The 23,070-nt window shown below is 36.4% G+C and overlaps 1 protein-coding gene and 1 long non-coding RNA gene across 3 annotated transcripts in view; one reads left to right on the plus strand and one right to left on the minus strand.

The window, feature by feature from the left end:
- Positions 1–23,070, plus strand: part of LOC118182338 (uncharacterized) — a 315,423-nt gene that overhangs the window by 45,624 nt on the left and 246,729 nt on the right. For both annotated transcript variants that reach the window (XR_015039274.1, XR_015039273.1), the window contains exon 2: positions 6,496–6,828. This is a non-coding gene — a long non-coding RNA (uncharacterized LOC118182338). The remainder of the gene's footprint in view (positions 1–6,495; positions 6,829–23,070) is intronic.
- Positions 1–23,070, minus strand: part of LOC118182337 (MFS-type transporter SLC18B1-like) — a 135,716-nt gene that overhangs the window by 27,371 nt on the left and 85,275 nt on the right. The gene's annotated exons all lie outside the window — the stretch shown is intronic.

Genomic DNA, 23,070 nt, shown 5'->3' on the forward strand with positions numbered 1-23,070 from the left:
ACTTGAGAGCACAAAATGCGAAGCCGATATTAAAAAGATATGGAATACCTCCTACAACATTTTCCAGTTATTTGTGGCTACCAAGCCAGCGTCAAGAGACATCACTAAGGATATATATTTTTGATGCTAGTATTCCAGTCGTTGTAATAGCCTTATCAATGTATATTTTTTCCTTTCTTTATCTCCGGGCTTACCCAATATGACCTTCGTACCAAAATATATTCCCTGTCTGTGAGCCTTAGTTCAATTTTCCAGCATTTCTGCTTTAAAAAACACAAAACTACTTACTGTCTCTTACTCTTATCTAACTGTTCTAAGAAAAAAAGAAGGCAATCGAAGTTATGATAAAGATAAGGAAGCGCCTCGTTTTTGTAAAATAAGGAACACCTTTTTCTTTTTCCTTTTTTTAACATGTAGCTGAAATAATGTCTGTTCGCGAGATCAGTAATCTTATTTTATTACTGATACGTCGCAAGTCTTTTGCTGTATACTGTGTGAAAGTTCTTAACTGAGAATAAAAGCAAGCTTTCTCCTTGTTTCCTGTAAGCACACGCGCCTTTCTGCAGGCTTTTATTATATATTTATCTATACTGAATATAGTATAAGGAATTAAAAAAAACACAGGCCCTTTGATCTAATTTCACATTTGGCAGAAAATTAAAATAACAAGTAATAAAACTGCAAAAGGAGAGCACGCCAGAATCTAACTTCAAAAAAATCTAACTTCAAGACAACTTCATGTTATTTATCATATTGAAATGTTAAACTTTTAAACAGACGCTTGCTAATACGCACATACTACGTATGAATGAATTAAATAAGGAAGATTTAAAAAAAATACTTACAACTATTTGGCTTTAAAATTTGTATAATAAAAAAAAAAAAAAAAAAAAAAAAAAATAAGTATTTGTAATACTACTCAATTAGAACTCACATAAATATAATCTCTCAGGTGACTTATTAAATTAAAAATAGTTTTCTTAAAAAAATTAATTTAGATTTGAGTTGGTTATTCCTGTTCGTTTTTCGGAAATAAATGCATTTAGCAATCTAAAAACTGCGTTAATTTTGATTCACGTAGTTTTAAGCGTAAGCAATAAAACCCTCAGCTACTAACGTTTATTAGGTTTTCACTAGTCGTTTCGAATACGTTAAATTCATAAGTGATGTTATAACGTCTTCTCCAAGAACCCGGCTTATACTGAGGTCAATGTTCGAGGGGCAAGCACCTCTTCCTTCCTATCCCCACTATGCTGAAATCATGTAGGTAAGAAAAGACTTCCTACCTCCATGGCTGAAATCCGGGGAGAACAGAAGAGGGGTCGAAGGACAGACCTGTTTACTCAGTTTCCAGAATTCTCCCTCTCTGCGCGAACCCAGAAGCTTTCAGTCACAATATTCTTGTCATGTCATATATGTCATCAGCACTCACAGTTAGCTGTAAGCAAGTTGGGCTGTTCCTCGGAACGAAGTACCAAAACGTTTTATTTACGAAGCATCTTCCTAATCAAATGAAAATTAATTTCACATCATAGAAACCAAAAATTGAAATTCATAAGCGAAGCATTGGCTAAAGAATAAGGAGAAGACCGAGACGAGTTAAACAGAGAATTAGATAAGAGGTCCCTTGTGGACAAGAGAAATGACATCCTGAGGTGAATCTGCACAAAAGGGGCAATTATCCCTTGTAGTGAGGCATGCGAGCAGGAGTCGAAAGTCTAGTGAGGTTTGCAAAGGCACACGCTGTGCCTCGGTGAATATGTATTCAGTTTCAAATCTTCGCCACGCTTTATTAGGTTGAAGAGTGGTGTGAATTAGGTTTGGCTTGATTTAGATTATTTGATTATTTTAAAGCACTCGAGGGCTATCTGCCTAAGGGGAGGGGGGCCATCGGGGAGGACTTTCTAAAAGAAAATACCTATAGACGATATACGTGAGGAAAAACCACGAAAACGTTCATGCAACTAGCCCGTTCGCCGGTATCAGAATCCTGCACCGAGCTCTCGGTGAATATGGTTTGTGTATGGTGTGTATTGAGAATATGGCAAAGCACACTAGGGCTATCTGCCTAAAGGAAGGGATGCCTTCGTAGAGGAATTTCTAAGGGAATCTGGATCGTATTCACGTTACGCATGGGGAAAAACACGAAAACGCCCATGCAGCCAGCCCGTTCGCGGGATTCGAACCTTGGACCGAACTCCCAGTGTTCAGCAATTTTACCATTCGGCCGCTGGTAGGCCCAGTGAGTATGAATGCAGACTTCCTTGAATGGCATAAGCGCTTTACATTTAAAGCCAGTGGCTTAGGGCCATAACTTCATTGCACAGGTTGATAGCTTAACAGCTAAAATGCCTATTGAACCCTTCTGCTCTTAGTAATAAATAACGTAGTAATAAATAACTCAGTGGCGTAGCTAGAGGGGGGCGGAGCGTATTACCTCGGGGTGGCACATTTTTAGGGGTGGCATTTATTAGATTCTAAACTGTCGTACTAAATTAAATTTAGACGAAAGGCGTTTTTACGCTAGATAACTCAAAGAAATCATCACGTGATTTCAACAGCTATATACTTTTGCTAATCCGTCGAAAATTTAGAATGCAAATTACGAATATGATTATGGAGACATTCATACGGAAGAATCCTCCTTAAGAAAGAAGTACTTAACAAAGTTTCAAATATTTTAATGCTAACTTCCCCTCAATTGCAATAAATGTGAGAAGTGTTTTCTAAATATGTGAGTCTCATTTAAGAAGTATGTAAGAACTACAAATGTACATTTTCCTTATAAGAAGTCTACTGTCTACAAAACAAAAACTGGAGCAATCAACATAAAAAGCAAAATAATAATGTAAGATGTCGGAATTAAAAAGTTTTTCTTCAAAATTAAAAGTTGAGTTTTAATTTATTTCCCTGTATGCCCTTTTTGATATGTCCTAGCTAATCCATTGTCTTAGTTTCGTGATATATTTGTAGCTTTGTTTCAAAACTTATCTGTTAATATTTTATTTTCTCAATGATATAAAAGTTTCATAAAAATTATTTAGACTTAAAGTAAAAAAGTCACTAGCTCCTTATAAAAATTACTAGTATCGGATGTGACATGGTAACGAGAAGAATCAAGTTTATTGGACACGCAATTAACGAAAAACCTAAAAATTATGTAGGCAAAATTAAGACCTGAAAATAAAGCAATTTTAAAAGAAAAACTTCCTTCCCAATCTGATGGTGCAAAAGACAAAAAGTAAATGTTTGTAGAAAAAACAAAATCAAAAGAAGAAAGTATATTCTAGTTTTCCTATTTTCAGTGAAGAAATAGCAAACATTTTGCAATATAAGCTCTAACCTATTGGTTCAGATTCCAAAAATTTCAAAGTTCAAAACTGCGTCATACATTTCTACGCAAAGAGCCAGAGGATATGTGGAGAAGTCACTGTGTAGAAGATTTATCAATCCAAGCTAGTTATTAGAAATCATTCATTGAATTTCAACTTCTTGCTATTCGGTGATTTAAAAGAGAATCAAATTTTGGCTTTTCGAAATAAAAGGGAAGAGACGTAATTAAAAGTTGCCAAACTTTCCTTGCGAACAGAACTGTGTTGTTGTTACCAATCGCATTTGTCTGACAAAGGTCAGCACAAGCCCACGACATTCATCGTGGCAAGGAGTTATTCGCCTGTCGTTGGCAAGAGCTTTGAACGCAGTACAGATGACAGCCCGATTTTACATCAATTCCGCCTCCCGATTTTGAGGAAAATCACCCCGGAGGAACCGATCTGAGAGTCTCCCATCCCTCTTTTCCTACCACCGACTTCTTGAGAGGACTGTCGGTTTGACGTATATTTAGAGTGCCGCCATGCCGCTCAGAAACTTTACAAACATCCAAGCCTTCTCCAGGATTCGAACCCGAAGCCCTTCGGTGCGGCAGTCAGAGTCACTAACCACTCTTCCGATTGGGCTGCGAGGGAAGCTTGCAATAGTTGTTCAGAGACTTTTCCTTAGATTTATGTTATTTATGCCGAAAGGGTGTGCACGGTCCTGTTTAATGACAACTCAGCCTTCAGTTTTATTCACACCTCAACGTAAGTATGACGGATTAAGCAATTTTATTTTTAAGATATTATTATGTATGAAAGCAGTATAACTTTTCTTTTGTGGTAACATAAGAAGCTTTCAAACTCATTTTACGCAATTCTAAGCTATAACGTTTGTCACCAGCTCTAATTAAAGTCAACCGTAAAAATTTCTTGGTCATGGTTTTGAAGCTACAAAATAAATTTGTTTAATTTTTTGTTTGTTTAAATAATCGCAGTTACCTTTTCTAAAGTTAAAATCTCTTCCTTTGATAAAACGACCATATTAGAAGTCCGTATTAATTTCACCTTATCAAATGAGTATTAATTTCACCTTAGCTTATAAAAAACTACAAAAAACCATGGAGGTAAGAAAGGTCTAACTTCTTACCTACATGCAAAAAACGGGGGGGGGGGGGGAGTTACTTAACGTATTTTCCCGTCTAACGTGAAAGTTAAGTTAACAATAAACCATCAGTTGGCGGTAATTGCGCGAAAATTTCGCCAATCGTGCCTGCGGAATTCCGAAGGAAAGGATTCTTCTTTATTTATTAAACAATCAGTATTCGAGCCCGCTTAGTCTTTGCGGTTCGCGAAGAGGCTTTCGTCGATTTCTACTGTTTTGTTAGGCAGTCCGATTTTACCGGCAGCTCTGTTTTAGAAAGCTATGAGTACAAACTTCCTACACACAACTGTTCCGATCTATTATTGTTTTGTCTGTCATATTCAGCTGACTAGTGTTCATTAATGTACGCTTTTTTTTAATGGTAGGCTTCCATAACTTTGGAAATAATAAACTGTTAGCTGCTCTGTAATATGCCTGTCTCAAATTTTGATCTTTTATTATTATTTATTTTTTTTCTCCTCCCCCAAAATACAAGAAAAAATACAGTAATAACAGTTAATTTATATCTTAAAACAAAGTTAATCTAAAAACAAAGTACATATGGCGGAACCAATCAATGCTCTCAAAATTTGAGAGTCTGAATTCTTGAATCTAGCGCAAAAGAGCTCTTTTGCACTAGTAGTAGAGGATTCTGCTCACACAGAGCTTAAATTTCACCGGAGCTCACCACAGACCGGCTTCGGTGCTTCTTATTTTGGTGATAAATCATAATTCTAGTCGTAGTGCACCGGAGCTCTAAATAAGAAGGCCTTCTTTAACTGAACAACAATTTCAGCAAAAATCTGATCTCGAAAATTTTATTTTTAAAATAAAATTACATTAAAAATAGATTCTAAATTTTGAATGCATGCTCCGCTTTCCTTGGGAAAACCTTGGACGGAGGTAGAGACTTAATGGAAAGAAAAGCCAGTTTCCACCTACATGTCAAAAGCTAATTCTCCAGAAAACGGGTTTATGACAGCGGTTAAATTTTCGTTTCAACACTAGTGTCTTTCCGTGGAAAAGAGCACCAGCAGATTTTTTGGAACGATTTAACCAAAGACGGCGAATGAAAATTGACACTTGTTAATTTTTTCAACTATTCCTTCGTATTTAGTGAAAATTTGTTCATCTGTCATATTCTGCTTCATAGATAGAATTATACTGAGAGAGTCAGAAAAGGTTGGACACTTCTTTCTTAGTTTTCATATCATTGTCTGCTCACTTGTCTGACGTAGTCAGCCCAAGCCCCACTAAATTCGTCGTGGCAAGGAGCGCTAGATTACGCCTGTCGTCGGCAACAGCCTTGAGCACCATTCCGGTGATAATGCGATTTTGGCTCAGTTCCGCCCCCAATTTTGATGGACAATACCCTGGGGGGGAGGAAGGCTCCGAGGGTCTCCCATCCCTCTTCCCTTCCACCAAACTACACGAGAGGACTTTCAGCTCGCCGCATATCTTGAATGCCGCCATGCCGCACTGGCACTATACATTTACAAACATCCATGCCTTCTCCGAGATTCGAGCCCAGGCCCTTCGGCACGGCAGTCAGCCAAGCTAACCACATACTGGTTGAGCGGCGTTTTCATATCTACACGTCACCAGTTAAAATTTTCTCTATATTCTCTTACTGTTCGCACCATTGTAAGTATTTTCATTAGTGATGCTTTAACCATTGTAACGTTTTTCATTGATGTGTTGTAGAAAGAATGGTCTTTATTTCTATCATCCCTTAAGGTAGTACATTGTATTCAGAGTTTAATTAAGCTGGAGACCAGTTGAGCTATTTCTTATCTTTTGTGCGAAATTATAATTTCAGTCGAAACCCGAAATAAATCAATATCGAGTACTTTATTTTATTATTTAATTATTTATGATTTATTTAATAACTTATTATATTTTTATTTATCTCTTTATATTTTATTAAATTTTAATATTAATTGTTTAATTATTCCAATAATTAATTATTTAATTGTAATAATTAATTATTTTGCTAGTCATTTTATTTATTTATTTGCTTTTGTTCATCTCTCCTGACAGTGTTCTATATAGCTCAGGCAATTCTAAGTTTAGAAATTACGGCCTGCAGCTCACATGAAACAGATCCAGGTTCTGTTCCCAAAAGGCAAGCAGCCTCTCGCCCCACGCTTCCTATTCGACCCATAGATGTCGCCAAGCAAAGACACTGCTATAAACAGCAAAAGCACTGAAAATCTGGGAGCAGTAAGTCCCCATGGTGGCTTATACAGAATGAATGGGGTTGCATCAAACGAAAGCGCAGATGTTAAGTGTGGCGTTGTTACATCATGCGTACCCATTACTGGCGCTAAATTGCACTGCTTGGCCACAGTTTTATGATTGACAGCATGATACGTAAGTAACAAAAAATAAACTTAATATAGATACGAGTATGTTTTCCAAATGTGTATTTTATGTTTCAAAAAATTTAACTACTATGTGCTAGGTGAAAAAAAAAATCAAATGAGATATCGGGTTTAAGTCCTGTTTTTTAAACACGTTCATTTCAAGATTCAAATGCAGAAGGAGAAAGGATGAAAAACATTGTTCAACAATACGTTACTTTCCCGGTTCGCCGGCGCAAATCTCGCCAAGCACAATTTAATGCCGACAACGTACAGTATACACATAAAAAACGTTAACAAATGTTAGTTCTAAGAACTTTTTATTTTGAAGGCATAAACATTTTAATATCGTTTAAAATTTTGTGAAAAGCCAATAAATAAAAACAATAAATTTGTAAAAAGACATTAATTTAAGAATTTACTATGCTTTCACGGTTCAACATCCTGATTCGCCGGTTCATATCACGTTATCCCAAGTGATCTCATCTCACGTAAACTACGCTACAAAAATCTAATTTTCTCAGTAATTATCTACATTAATTTCAAGTTAAATCTTAATTTGGAATATAATGCAAGAATTATTTCAATGCAATTTAAATGCAAGAATTATTTAAAATCGTACGAATAGTTTATTCAGAAATTATGTAAAACCGCTGTGCTTTACTTCGCTAGTGCATTCTCATTAGAATTGATGACCCTTGACTTTGCCTTTTCTATATTTTTGCCTTCGGGTGAGTGGTGTGATTGCATCCTAATTGATTATTTACCGCGAATGGCCTTAGGGCATAAAATTGAACTATGTGGTAAAACGTCTATGTAATTGTATACCAGTATTGAAAGAAACAATCAATCTGATAAGAAATGCTCCTTGTTTTGAAAATGAAGCGTTAAAGGTTACCAGCGAGGATATTCGTTTGGCATCAGTTGTACCATTATTGGCGAATTTATCGCCTGCGCCGGCAAAAAGGAAAAGTACCAACAACACTTATATTAATTCAAAGGGACATAATTATTAGATTCAGAAGGCCACTCTATTCCTGAGCCAGAAAACGGCAAGGTGGCCGAATGAATAAGACTGGTTAACAGTTGTAGACAGACTCGCGTTCATATCCTGGCGAACAGTTTCCTACTTGGATGCTTTTTTTTTTTTTTTTAAATTTTATGTACAGCATAAATACTACTCAGTTTCCTTTATTAAGCCCTTCCCAGAAGTACCCTTCTCAGTAGGTTCTTCTCCTTCCCTACAGGTAGATTGTCTTAATGTTATTTGCCGTATTCAGTTAAACCGTTAAAAAAGCATGCTGTCGCCCACACGGTATAATGGTTAGGGGAGGTAAACCGCTGAGTTGGCTTCCGACCCAGGTATAGATACACTGACTACCAATAAGTAATTGGACACCTATGCAAATGACGATATCAGCGGTCCTAAGGTACGTCACGGACTCCGCCGGTATATATCGTGTAGGAAACTGCATCGGCTTAGTCGCATGCAAGATGCCTCGCAGTTCGGAGCTCTCTGATTTCGAGAAAGGTATAATTATCGGGTATCACAAATATGGCCGACCCTTAAGGGACATATCTAGCGATCTGAAGTACCCAAAATCGACGGTGGTCTATGTGATTAAGAAGTGGAAGGTGAGCGGTGATTGTCGGAATGTGCCCCGAGTGGGCAGACCAACGAAACTGGGAGATAGAGACCGACGAGTGCTGTCCAGAGAAATTCGGAAGAACAGCACCCAAACGATGGCCCTCACCCGCGAGGAGTTTCAACAGGCATCCGGGAGTATTGTTTTAATGAATACCATCCGTAAGGAAGCACATCTGCTTAGTTTTCATGGTCGTGCTGCTGCCCATAAGCCTTTGATCACAAAGTCCAACCGCGCTGCTCGGTTAATATGGTGCAAAGCACATCGAAATTGGGCCATAGATTAGTGGAAACGGGTTCTTTGGAGTGACGAATCAAGGTTCACCCTTTACCGTTCGGATGGCAGAGTCTGGGTCTGGCGTCTACCTGGAGAACGTTTCCTGCCAGAATGCATTGTGCCAACAGTCAAGTTCAGCGGAGGTGGAATTATGGTCTGGGGGTGTTTCTCCTGCTATGGGCTGGGACCCTTGGTCCCCATTCATGGGAAGCTCAACACCGATGCCTACTGCACTATTTTGGATGACAATGTGCTTCCTACGTGGCAGTTTTACGGGATGGACCCCCGTAAAACAATGCCAGTTGTCATGTTTCGACAATGCCAGTTGTCATGTTTCGACAATGCCAGTTGTCATGTTTCGACGTTAACCAAGGCTTGGTATGGTGCCAATGGAGTTCATCGAATGGACTGGCCTGCTCAGAGTCCAGACCTGAACCCTATCGAGAACCTCTGGGACGAGCTGCATCGCGAAATTCAGAGGTGCACCACCCGTGCAAAATCGGTGAAAGAACTTCTATGTCTTCTCCAAGCCGAGTGGAAAGAAAATACCACTAGCTGTCATACAAAGACTTGCGGAAAGTATCCCCGGAGGGTCCACGCTGTAATTACCTCTCGTGGAGGCTCTACCAACTATTGATTTTGAATAAAGTTAGTTTTTCTTTTCTATCACAGGTGTCCAAATACTTATTGGTAGTCAGTGTATATCCATGCAGAGTTGGTTACCAACTGGGTGTGAATCAACCACTAGCTACCAGGCCGCAGCCGTGGGCAGCCCCGGCTGAGCAGACGACATTTATAAAATGCAAAAGAGAGCATACATGTGCATACAAGGTACTTGAAGAAGAGTACAATCAAAATATATGTATATACATATAAATACCAACTCATATACAGATATATACACACTTACATACATAAATATTCCGAAACAAATAAAAGTATATATACTGTCACTCATATTGATATATACATCCATACATATACTTTATCATGATAGTTAAAGTTTATAAGAAGCATGCCATTGAGGTACGCGTGTTCCTTAGTATAAATTAGGTACCATAAATATAAAAGATATAAACATGTACAGATACATTACAGCATTCAGATGCATTACAGCATTCAGATACAGTACGAACTTTATGTATGAGAACCTGGCACAGCATAAATACAAAATTACATATTGAACATACATATCACATAATCTGTTGTTGACACATTGAACTACCTTATATAGACTTTTATGACTATTATCTTCCAGCGTTAGAACGTTAGAAGAGTAATTGCTAGTACAGTAGTCAATTATTGTTTTCAGTTTCCGCTGGGCAACTCTGATACTTTGTAGATTCTGGAACCAATTTGGCCAGAATATGGCTATTGGTTGCTTGAGGCTGTTAAGTGCTGTGTGTGGGCAGGAGAACACAAAATGGTCTGGATGACCCTCCTCCCCACATTCAAAGTTACCATTCTCTCTCAAGCCAAAGCGGCAGTGGTATGAAGGGAAGGGCGCATAACCAATGAGGAAATATGTCATGTAATTGCTATTAGTTTGGATTGTTATCTTGACCTTGGGAATGAGATTGTAAACACGTCTCCCTGTGGAGGCTTGATCCCAAAGTTCTTGCCATATTCTTAGGAGCTGATGAAAATGGTTAGGGGAGCTTACCACGGTACCGAAGGGCTTGGGTTCGAATCCCGGAGAAGACATGGGTGTTAGTAAATGTATAGTGTCGGTACGGCATGGAGGCTTTCTCGAAAGTCCTCTTGTGTCGACTGGTGGAAGGGAAGAGGCGTGGAAGACCCCCCCCAACCGGATACATGTTGTTAATAGTGTGGTCATAATGTAATGGCTCTTCGGTGAAGCACATTGAAGCGATTAGAACGCATTTTCAGAATGTACGTACACGTTCCTTGCATATATTTCCATGAAGTATATCCATGATGGTTGGCTTTACAAAACAAATTTACCATCTGATGCAAGACAATTTCGAATTCCTTTTTTATTAATGGCTTGAAAGGACATCGTGACTATACATATGTGGAATCATAATTGAATAATACACAAAATAAACGATATTGCAGAAGATTTGCACCACAGATTTCAAGAAATTCCTGAGAAGCGAAGTTAAATAATTTTCTCATCGATCAGTTATTTAAAGTTAGAAAGCAAAAATAAAAATGGTACTGATGAGATAACATAATTCGATGTTATAATGAGAGTTTAACTTTTCCGAAATGCAAAAATCTGAGTGAAGATAGATAAAAATTCGGAGAAGTAGCTCAAGGAAATGACCTCAACATCACGAAACTTTCAGACACGTCAGAGTATTTTTTAGTATTCTAAAACTGGCAGGAAAGATATATTGCTCTATCTTTTATTGCATTACAGCAATATTATCATTGTGTGAAGAAAATAAGGGAAGGAGATACGATGAAGCCTGAATTCAAGCAAATAGAAAAGATTTTGACCTGCGCTATTAAGAATCACGTGAAAGGGAAGATTGAAGGGAGCCAAAGCTAAAGAGAAAGACTGTAAAAATTTTAAATTTTTATTTCTAAAATATGTAAATAAATGCTGTACATAGGAGGCATTTTCCTCAACACGTCACAATGTTTATAACCATCAACATAAGCTGTCGCAAAGGGGATAGGGCACATGCTGCCTTCCCAGGAATAGAGTAAAAAATGCGTTTTTGAATTGATGCAATACTATCTTATATTAGAAAAGGCGAAGACAAAAAAGTGTGTCTGGAGTGGATGCACTTAGCTGATATCTTATAGGAATTCTCCTTTCCCCTCCTTTCCTCCGTTACGCATGGATGAATCTTCCTTATCTGTCAGCGGTTTTTTATCTCATGAGGCCACAAAAAGTGTGTGTTCATTGTACTGATTGCGTTCTAATTTATTAATTACGTTTTAGTCAAAGCAAAAGGGAGGTTTTTACTCCGAAGTTTAGATTTAGTTTAAAGTACTGTACATGTTTATTATATATACATTAATATTTAACCCCATTTTTTGCTGGAAACATTGTGTGCAGTGAAGTTTTTGATTAATTTCATGAGTTCATTTATTTCATAACACTATTGATTCGTTAACACTATTGATCTTTGTTGCGCAATGTTTGAGCTATGTTGTAAAATCAAATTTAAAACAAATCGACAAATCTTTATTTAATACAATTTATTTACTATTTAATTTCGTTTAATCTTATTGCTAAGTTTCAAATTGTATATAAAATTTTAAAGTTGAATTTATTGTCTACTTTTTATTCTTCCTTCTCAGTGCCCTGCACTTCATACCACAGCGAATGTCCCGCTTTCGCTTATTCGACTCGTTACAGAATCGGGCGAGGGCTTACTCATATTCTGAAATCTACTTATCATCTCCCGAATTAAAAATTAAATAAAAATGTATTGATTTAATTATTTATCTTTAAATTTTTACCCCTATACTGCAAAATTTCCTGCGGATGCCCATGACTATCAGATTTCAATCTTTTTAAGTTTTCTGTTGTTGTTGTCTTGTCCATGTACTTCATGGAAGAATGGTCGCCAGAGCCTCAAGTTGGTTGGACTTCTACTTTCTAAAACTACTATTTTGGGGAGGGATTGTTTAACCGAACATCAAATATCAGCGCTGCTCATTGTTATACTAAGCTATTCGTGATTCCACTAATAGGAGTGGATTCCACTGAGAGAAATTGGCTTGCATTCATGTTGCACATGGGAAAAACCACGAAAACCATCCATACAAGTTAAGGCCGTTTGCGTGGAACAGAATCCGGCCACCAGCGGCCGAGTAGTAAAGTCGTTGAATACTCGTAGTTCAGTCAGGGGTTCGAACTCCGGCGAACAAGTTACATGGACGTTTTTGTGGTTTTCTCGATGTGTAACATGTATATGAACCAGTTCTCTTAGAAAGTCCTTCACGAAGGCATCCTCTCCTTAAGCAGAGAGCCCTTGTGGGCTTTGCCGTAATCAAATAAACCAAACCAAATCAGGTCGAACTGCCAGTAAGTTGTCTTAACCAGTTGGCTACTGGTGGCGTTCATTTGTGTTGGAAAAATTGTCAAAGAATGTGTGGTGACCTTTTCCAAAATAATCATCCACGTCTGGCTTTCTCTTTGCAGATAGTATGTATTACACATTAATCTGTTAAACAAAAAGGAAAATCTATCCACGCACCATTTGAAAAAATTTGAAATACTTTGCAATATTTACGACGTTGGCCTACAAGATCTATACCAGTCATATTTTATAAGTGACGATCGGCGTTCAGTATTGTGCTTTTCAGATCCTTTTTTTCTACTTTTTACTTGAAAATTTTTGTTAAATGAGTTAGTAGCGTTAATATGTGTCTCTAATTAATCTATGTTACGCACAATAAATTTTGAAAATTCAAGCTGTGCTTTTTATTTTCACTTAAGTCATCATATATTTCTATTAAATAATACAGTCGCGTGAGTATAAAGGCCCGATTTTGATAATGCTGCTAAACAATGTCGAAATAAATTGCGTGATAAGATTCGCAAAGTTTTTGTCCAAGTGGATGAAGGTTTTTTGAAGGTTGTCCGAAACCAAATTTTAAATGTCGTTGCACAATCCAAAAACGTCATGCAAAGCATTCATATTTTGTCTTCGTTTCACAGGTTTCACAAATGCGTTAAAGGGATACTTCCTCGTGTAAACTGAATCGCAGCTTCCCAGCGAAATGACACTTTTTTTTTTTTTTTTTTTTTTTTTTAATTTAGCTATTCTAGTTATCAGTTTTGATGATTCTTTTAAAATTCGAAACTAAGAATTCTGATGTGGAATCATCATTATTTTTCTTTTTTTGTTTGCTCTATCAACAGTGTAGGAAAATATCTTATTTATCCACTTGTCAATCTCTGTATGATTTCAATAGTATTTCATTCCCTAAAATTGGAATTTGGAATGAAGATTCAGAAATATCTGATTTTATTCAGGATACTCTTAATGAATAATATCACAATGAAACCACACACTTTCTATACTATGTCGGTAATTACCAGTTATTGTCTTCTTACCCACAGATTTTTAGGAGAGATGGAAGGCGATATGTATGGATAAAGCAAAATACTGAGCATGAAACATGAAACAGAACACCTGTTGTGAAACACCGAAAAAAGAGTCTTAGTTTGCGGCTCTATGGAAGCTAATAGAGTTCGTAACCATTGAAAGTAAAATGACAGCTCTTAAGTGCATCGACGTATTGCGCTGTAATTTAAAGGCAAGTGCTCAAACGGACGTCGCTTGTGTTGAGCAAGACATTGACCCCAAACATACAGCGCACGAAACACGAGAATCATTACTCTATACAAAGTCGCCTGTTGAAAACACCATCTCAGCCCTCTGACCTTAACCGAATTGAAAATCACCAGCTGGATCAGGTTGTCAGAAAATACAGAATTTCGCCTAAAGAGGAGCTTAAGTGTATACTCCTGCAAAAATGGCAAAAGATATCCAATGATACGAGTAGGACATGGCTTCATCAAAGAAGAATGGACCACGAGCCCTCATAAATGCAAAAGGTATGCTTACAAATTATTAAATATCTCCTTTTTTTCCCCTACATGTTGCTGTATGTTTTTGCAATAATCTCTTAACATGCATATTTATGTTTTGCTTCAATTTTATTAAAGGCACATTAAAATCATAGTTGCACTACATTTAAGTTTTTATTGCCATCTTACTTAAATTCCTCTTTGCTTAAATTATCAGTCCCTTCGTCGGTTAATTAATATGTTCAAATATAAGCAATTGCCAATACTTTTTTAATCCACTGTAATCCTGCGTATTTATTTGTAAAGCATCATATACATCATTTAAAAGAGATATCCCTATAGTATGAGAGAATTTAATAATATATCCTGCATTGGTTCAGTGGAATTATTAAAGTAACAACAATAATAATAATAATTTGGCCTGGTTATTAACATCCAATGTTTATTCAAGAATAATCTTAATTCTCAACAGCTTTATCTTTCGTATCATTCTCACTAACGAATAAAATAAAAATAGACTTTATCTGTATTCGGTTGATTTTCAAAGTCCGAATTTCCAAGAAACTTTTGAAAAATCAGATACATTTGTAGCCGTGAATAAAATGGCGGCAGTTTCTTCTTGAGATAATTTTTTTTTTTTTTTTTTCACTTCGAATACACTTAAGATATATATACTTAGTCTAAACACGGAAACAAGGAGAAATGTTGTGACATGAAACAGCCTGTTTTCCCGGAGGAAAGCTCCATAGGAGATTTTTGGATAATGCAATTAACAGACAAAATGTGACAATGAAGAAAGAGCAGTAAATGCAGTCAATCTGAATGTGTTCACATTCTTTGGTACGTTTGCTCCTTTCTTCCTGGCATACTGTATAGCAATCAATGCACAATTCCCTTACATTTCTTCGGAGTGAGACATGAAAGAATGACAGCCATCTGCCAGGAACATTTGAAAGGCTGTTTGAAGAGTTACCTTTTGAATAGGCATGACAAATCACTGAAAGATAAACTTACTATAGGATCTTTCACAGCTCAACCTAAAGCCTCAATATTAATCTGTGTAGTGCGAGTCTGCACACATATAAATAAGGAGCGGGAAAATTCTCCGTCTTTAATAATGCGAGATATTTAATTGTATATGCCTGCGACATGTATACTAAATAGAAACCGCATAATTGTTAAATTCAAAATTTTAATTGAAAATAGCGCCCTTTTTTGTCATCTAACAAAGCCAAACCTTTTATCCTTTGAATTAAAAATAAATTAATTAATAAATAAAATAAAAATATTGTAATATGTTTACTGCTAGAGAATTTTATTATTTGTAAATAGCGTGTTTGCTGTAGATGACAACTTAAAAATAGGACTGTTAGACCAGGGTGGATTTCTCCTGAGAGGTATTTCATAGTTTCAGGGGAAGGGGAATGCATTCATCCTTTTACTAACCTGTTAAGTATTTAATTTTAATTTATGAGTATAAAAAAACTACTTTTATTCAAGCTTTGTTATTCATCAATATGTTCTATACTTTTTCCTGTATAATATATAAAACATATTAAAAATAATCTGAATTTAAATAAATGTATATGCACTTTTCACGTTAGGGAAAGGATGGGGGATGACCATCTAGCATTGGTGGGAGGCGTACGCGGGACAAAAAAGGTTAAGAACCACTGTGTTAGACAGTAATTTTCTACCTAAAGTACATAGTCTATGACTTTGAAAATGTATTTTACTAGCTGTAGCAAGAGTATAAATCTTAAAAAGATAATTAATCTCGACAAAGTGTCTACATTATATGTGTAAATAGTTATAAATTTACTACGCGAAAACCATGACGCATGAAATGCAAACATCTTACTAATAATCTTGTTATCTTCAATTTCAAAAACATTTTAACTTAAAAAAGTTATTTATTTTATTTAACTTTTTTTGAAATTATGTTATTATTAAACGGTTAATTTCAAATAAAGATATAAATAAAACATGAAAACGAAAATAAATAAAATGTTACGAGACGAAAGAAAAGATGCAAAAACAGATGAATAAATGATGCATGTATAGAATCAACGATAAACTCTTCGATATACTAATAAGCTCTTTTATTTCAATGCATTTTATTTAGCTATTAAATGTGACTACAAACAAGTTAGCCCTAGAAAGTCCTCCACGAAGGTATCCTACCCCTCAGGCAGCTAGCCTTTGTGTGCTTTGCCGTAATCTAATAAATTCAAATCATTTAACTTCTAACTGTGAATAAGAATTGTGAAACCTGTAACATAATGCACTGTCACTATTTTAGTTTTTTCGCTGTCTGTATTAAATATTCATGTGGTGTTCTTAGTACGTGAAGTGTTTATGATATTTGAGACATTAAACAAAGAGATTTCGCTTAATGTAAGTAAAATTTGCAAGACGATTTTCCAAGATTGATCGTACCTTTTTCACTTGCGAGTAACAAACGCAGGCACAAAATTCTGTGCCCAGGCATAAACACAGAACATGAACATTATTTATCTAAAGTAGCGAGAGAGGAATCGAGAAGTAGCAAAATATTGCACAGAATTTCTAGTCACCTTCAGAGGTCACATGAGCGTTTGTGAATTCGCATGATCTCTCTGACCTCACTTGGAATTCAGATTCTTTAGCTTCTGCAAGCAGAACCGGATCAAAGGCGCGAAGAATGAAGCACTAGCCTTAGGCGCACAAATAGAAAGGTGCGCCAAACTGAATATACAATATAAGTTAATAATAATAAAAAAATCAATATAAAATAATTTTTCTATTGCCCTCTTAAACATTTTGTGTAGCTGAGATAAGCTTTCCCGATGTATATGCACAATGTCCATGAGAATCCTTATCCGGCTTTTATTTTCGTTTACACTGACCGTAGATATATGTACTTCCAGTTACAAAAGTGTTTTAAATGACGCAGAAATTCATTTTCTGGTATTTTCACATTTAAAAAAAAATCAGTTTTAGGAAATTTTTTATATTGTTATAAAAAATATAAATCAAAATGGATGGTAAAAAGTTGCAGAGATATTTAATTTAAGCTGACAGAGATATTTAATTTAAACTGACAGAGATATTAATTAGAAATATTTAAAATTTTTAATTCTTGAAAATTTGGGATATTTGACGTTATTTCCAACTTACCTTAGGACTGGTAATAAATAAATTAGGTTTTCGAGATAGACATCAGGTCCTATAACTAGAGATGAATTTACTTATGCCAAGCTAGCGATGGTAAGGCTAGTACAGCGAATAGTATTCAAAGAAGAAATTCAAGCCCTTAGATATGGTAAAATTATAAAGGATAGTCACTTAAGTAATTTAAATCCTTTCGTCGAAAATGAAATACTTAGGGTAGGTGGCATATTAAATAAATCATATTTATCCTATGACCAAAAGCATCCTATTCTGCTGCCTAGGGATCATAACTTAACTACTGTAATTATGCAATACTTCCATTTAAAAAATTTACATGTTGGTGCTCAGACTTTGCTGCATTGTGTTCGACAGGAATTTCGGCCACTGAACGGCAGAAACACTGTTCGTAAAATAGTACATAACTGCATTATCTGTTTTAAAAATAAACCTAAAATAGCCCAACAACTTATGGCACCATTGCCGAAGGAAAGAGTTTCTGTGAGTCCCCCTTTTTCCGTAGCTGGAATTGATTTATGTGGACACTGTTACATAAAATATAAAAATCAAAGAAGAGATATCTTAAATAAAGTATATGTTGTTATTTTTCTATGTTTAGTTACTCGAGCGATACATGTCGATTTTGTTACAGATCTAACATCGCAGGCCGTAATTGCAACATTAAAAAGATTTTTCGCGCGACGCGGCCTATATATTCAGATAACGCTACCAACTTTGTCGGAGCCAACGCCGATTTGAAAAGGCTGTTAAACCTCGTCAAAAGTTCCCCTAGTCTGTCGTCATATTTAGCTTCTGAATCAAAATCGTTTGGAAATTCAATCCACCGCTTTCTCTCAATTTCGGCGGTATATATGAGGCCGGGGTGAAATCCTTTAAACATCATATAAAACGAACTACCGGAAATGCAAAATTGACTCTCGAAGAATTTTTGACTGTTATAAGTCAAATTGAAGTTATATTAAATAGTAGATCTCTATTACCTTTATCTTCAGATCCAAATGTCTTCGAAACTTTGACCCCCTGGTCATTTTTTAATCGGAAGGCCTCTTAATGCTCTACCTGAACCTTGTATAACAGAAATTTCCGACAATAGACTTTCCCGCTGGCAGAAAATTGTTAAAATTAACCAAATAATATGGAAGAAATGGTCCAGAGATTATATACACAATCTTCAACAGAGAAGTAAATGATTCTTTCAAAAGGACAATATAAAAATAGGTACTCTTTGTTCGATGGGAAATTTGTTGCTTGGATTTTTGAATGACTGCTAATTGAGCGGTTAATTTTCGAATAGAATAAAAGATGGATTTAAAAGAAAATTAGTTTCGTTATTTCGTAGCTACAGTCCAAAACACACATATTACCATTTTATTTTTATATAACTGAAAAATAATCCCGTTGGGTTTACACTTTTGGTTAACTAAAAAAATTTTAAAAAAATAAATAAAAAAAAAAATAAATAAATAAAATAAAATAAAGTTCTATCTTTTTTTTTTTTTTTTTTTTTTTTTTTTTTTTTTTTTTTTTTTTTTTAAGATTTTATCTAGGAACATGTTTAATTGATAATTGATGACTAAATGTAATACAAAATTATGAATGAAAAATCTTTATTATTCGATACATATACTAGAGTAGTGGTCTTTTATTTTTGAAAGAGATTCAAGACATGAAAAAAGCATCATCAATATTATTAATCGGTATATAATTATACTCTGCATATTGTTACCTTCTGGATTACCTCGCAGTATGAAAATTTCAGGTATTTGTGAACTTAGATTAATTAGTGGTGTTAACTGTTTTAAAAAATGAAGCAGTATTATGTAAAGTAAGGCAATCAAGATTGCGATCTGATGCCAGTGAGGCTAATGTTTAAATGTAAAACGGATAGTTATTTATTATATTATCAGAGAACTATTGAACTGGGTAAAAGAGCTAAAAGAGGTATTGAATGCTCTGCCAAAATATATTTACCAGAAAATTTGAATTTGATAACGAACGCGTCCTAAAATGCGTTTTAAGTCAAAAGTCTGAAACCTGATGGCTAGATACGAATGGCTCGTATAAATACAAAATTATGTATGTTAAAATATTTGTAAATAGGCATATAGGTCAAGGGAAGAGATGCCATCATGGAGGAATTTCGAAGGATAACTAACTTTGAGTGGGTATTAAAAATAATGCATGTAATTTTCCTTCAAATTATCTTTATACATATTTCTTATGTAAAAAATTCTGTTATATGATAAATTATTGTAAATTACTTTACTCGAAGAAAATAGTGAATGCACAGAAATTAAAGATTTGCAGACGGCGAAAATGAAAAATATTAAATATATACGGGTATTTATGCATATGCTTGCAAAAAGCATGTATCTGCCTTTAACGAAATACGTACATATTGTTGCGTGCGTACGGGTTCGTTATGAAATGAATGCACAAGTCCGATGAAAAATGAACAAAAATTTATTATTATCACAACAGAAATGCTTAAATTTTCTCAAATTATCATGCAGTATCACAATATCTCACAGTAGTTATCTTTTAACTACTTAAATGTACAATAGAACGTAATTCAAAACAGCTAAAGAACGCTAATCCGCGAATTCGCTATAATCAACAACGGCAGTTTTCTAAATAACAACAAACTAAGCAACTACCAACTACAAACTGAGATGTTTTCCTCCTTTTATAAGATTTTAAAATCACGCGCTAGAATTTTCCAGCACTTTCTCGAAATCAAAAAGAGATATTTATTTATTTAACGCACGCGCTCTTGTATTTTTAATTTTTCCGGCTTAGCTTTCTTCTTTTAATATTCGTCACGCGCTGCACTGCGCGGGAAATAAAACCAATTAATTTATAATTGAACTAACATTAGCTTTTTAAATACCAAATTCGTAACACTGCCCCCTTCCCAAGGACTGCACGTCCCGGGCAGTACAATCCCTGGACAGGAAGCTAAACTTACAACTGTGGCATAAATGCAACTGAGGCATAAACATTACATTACAATATCAAACAATATAAACAATAATTGCAATAACTAACTTAAACAAATCAAATGCTATCAAATACTAAATACAAAACAAATACTAAATACAAATCAAATACTAAATGCAAATGAAATACTAAATACAAATCAAATCAAATACACATTTAAAAACATAAAGGACCATGGTCTGATACTATTTACAATTATTTACATTACGTACTATGGCCATAGTAATGAGATAAACCTGTCGTAAGAGTTCGAAGACTCACGGATCCGAACCACGACGTCATTCGTGTTCAGCACTGTATATGGACCATCCGAAGGTGACTGTAATTTAGGACTCCGTCCTTTTCGTTGAATTGGGTTCCACAACCACACCTTGTCTCCTTTGTTGGATCTCTGTCTAGTAGCTCTTGTGTCGCATCTGGTCTTCATTTTCTCCGTCGCCAAGTTGACTCGCTTTCGTGCAGAACGGTGCATCCCCTCAAACCGGGCCTGGGCATCTTGGATGTGTTCCTCAGGCGATGAAGGTGCATCCGTAGGGCGACTAAACAGGCGGTCACAAGGCAGACGAAGGTCTCGACCGAAGAGCTTCTGGGATGGAGAATAGCTGGTAGTCTTGAGTTTCTTTTCGACCCTGGTATGATTTCGGCAGCTTCCCGAGCTCGATCTTTCGGACAAGGCGTCGACATTTCCAGGCGAGGATCCCTTTTGAGGATGGATAGTCATGCCATCAGATGCTGAAAGCAGCTTATTGTTTTTGAAATCTAAGGAAAAATTGTATTTCCTTAAAAAGTCCAATCCGAGTATGCATGGATCTGTAATATCCGCCACATATGCCGTGTGATGGTAGGCGGCACTTCCAAACGTGATGTTTACGTTTAACTTCCCAGTTATGTCGATCTTGTCACCAGACGCAGTCTGAAGGGTAACACAGGATGGCGTCCAAATAAGTTTATCTTTAAACTGTTCAGCTAAATCTTTCCTAATGATGGTAACATTAGCTCCTGTGTCAATGATCATATTGCAAGGAACTCCATCGATATTCCCATTAATGGACAGTCCGTTACTGTTGCCACTCACTGTATAAATTTTAAGCGCTTTAAAACAAGGTTTTTCATTATCTGGCAACCTCCGTTCCTCGATATGGTCACTAATTTGTTTACTGCGTCGTTGCTGAGAAATGGTCTTATTTTCCGTATCTCGGGGTGTTTTGCAGTTTCTTCGTATGTGGCCTTCAACTCCGCAGTTCCAGCACTTTAGAACCAGTTTCTTTTCACTTCTGTTCCGTCTCAAGCCACTGACTTGTCTGGTAAAATCATCTGCTTTATATTCCGTACCCTGGGGCGTTCTGCAATTCCGTCTTAGGTGACCTTCACTACCACATCTCCAACACCTTGGAGCCACTTTCTTCTCGCTCCTACTTCGTATCAAAGCTTCGACTTGTCTGGATAAATCATCTAAACGAGCCATCAATTGGTCCCCTGGGTCGTGGACTCGCACAGCTCTGACTGGGTAGCGATCTCTAAGAGTTGCTTGCTGGGCTGCCTCCAATTTCATGGCGTACAACAGAGCGCTTTTTATGTCCTTTACATTTGCCATTCGAAGAGCTTTTTGTATTTCAGGATCCCGGATGCCGTCGATGAAATATTGCAGCGACAGGATTTCTCTTGTTTCTGTCGGGCACTCCGAAAAGGCGTGATGTGACAGCTTTTCAACATCCGTGGCGAGCTCCTGAAGTGTTTCGGTGGGCCTCTGCTGACGGGATTTTAGTTGAAGCCTGCTGTAGTCTTTCAAACACTTTTCACCAAAGCGCAATTCCAAGGCGCCGGACAGAGCTTCGAAACCTAACCTTTTGTTTTCGGGAAGAGTCTGAAGGATATCCGCTGCGTCGGCTCTTAGAGAAGCGGCGAGATGACAGGCCTTAGCTTGGGAATCCCATCCATTCGCATCCGCCACGATAGAAAATTGTGTCTTATACACCTGCCAGGAGGTCTTCCCATCATATGTGGATAGCTTCAGAGGTGGACGAGCAGGCATTGGTAAGAATTTAAAATCATCACTCCTGCTCCCTGCCGACGCTACGAATTTCTTTAAAGTATCCATTTCTTTGGCAACTGCAGAAACTTTCTCATCAATTTGTTGTTCGATTTGGTGTTGGACAGCACAAACTCTTCCTTCAATTCGTTCCTCCACAGCAGAAACTCTCCCTTCTATATGTTTTTTTACAGAAGAAACTCTTTCTTCTATTTCTTCTTTCACCGAAGAAACTCTTTCTTCAATTTGATCTTTTACAAAAGAAACTTTTTCTTCAATTTGTCCAACTTTATTTTCAACTGTGTCAATTCTGCCTTCCATAGCTTCAAATTTATTTTCTATTATGCAGGTAATCTCTCTTTTCATTTCTTCTTGACCTGCTTCAATCTTTTCTTGACCAGCTTGAACGGCTTTCATTTCGTCCTTAACAGATTCCTGGCCCAATTTCATTTCTTCCTTAACGGAGTTGACGGCCCCTTCCATCTTTCCTTGGCTAGATTTCATCTCTTCTTTCATTTCTTCTTTAAACGAGGCAAAGGCTGTTATCAATTGCCTTAACTGCTCTTCCATCGCTCTTGTTATTGGCATTCAAACCCCACTCCTGACACC

This window comes from Stegodyphus dumicola, chromosome X2, assembly GCF_044657685.1.
Source record: "Stegodyphus dumicola isolate Sdum_Otavi_A_Nest chromosome X2, ASM4465768v1".
In the NCBI taxonomy this organism is placed as follows: domain Eukaryota; kingdom Metazoa; phylum Arthropoda; class Arachnida; order Araneae; family Eresidae; genus Stegodyphus; species Stegodyphus dumicola.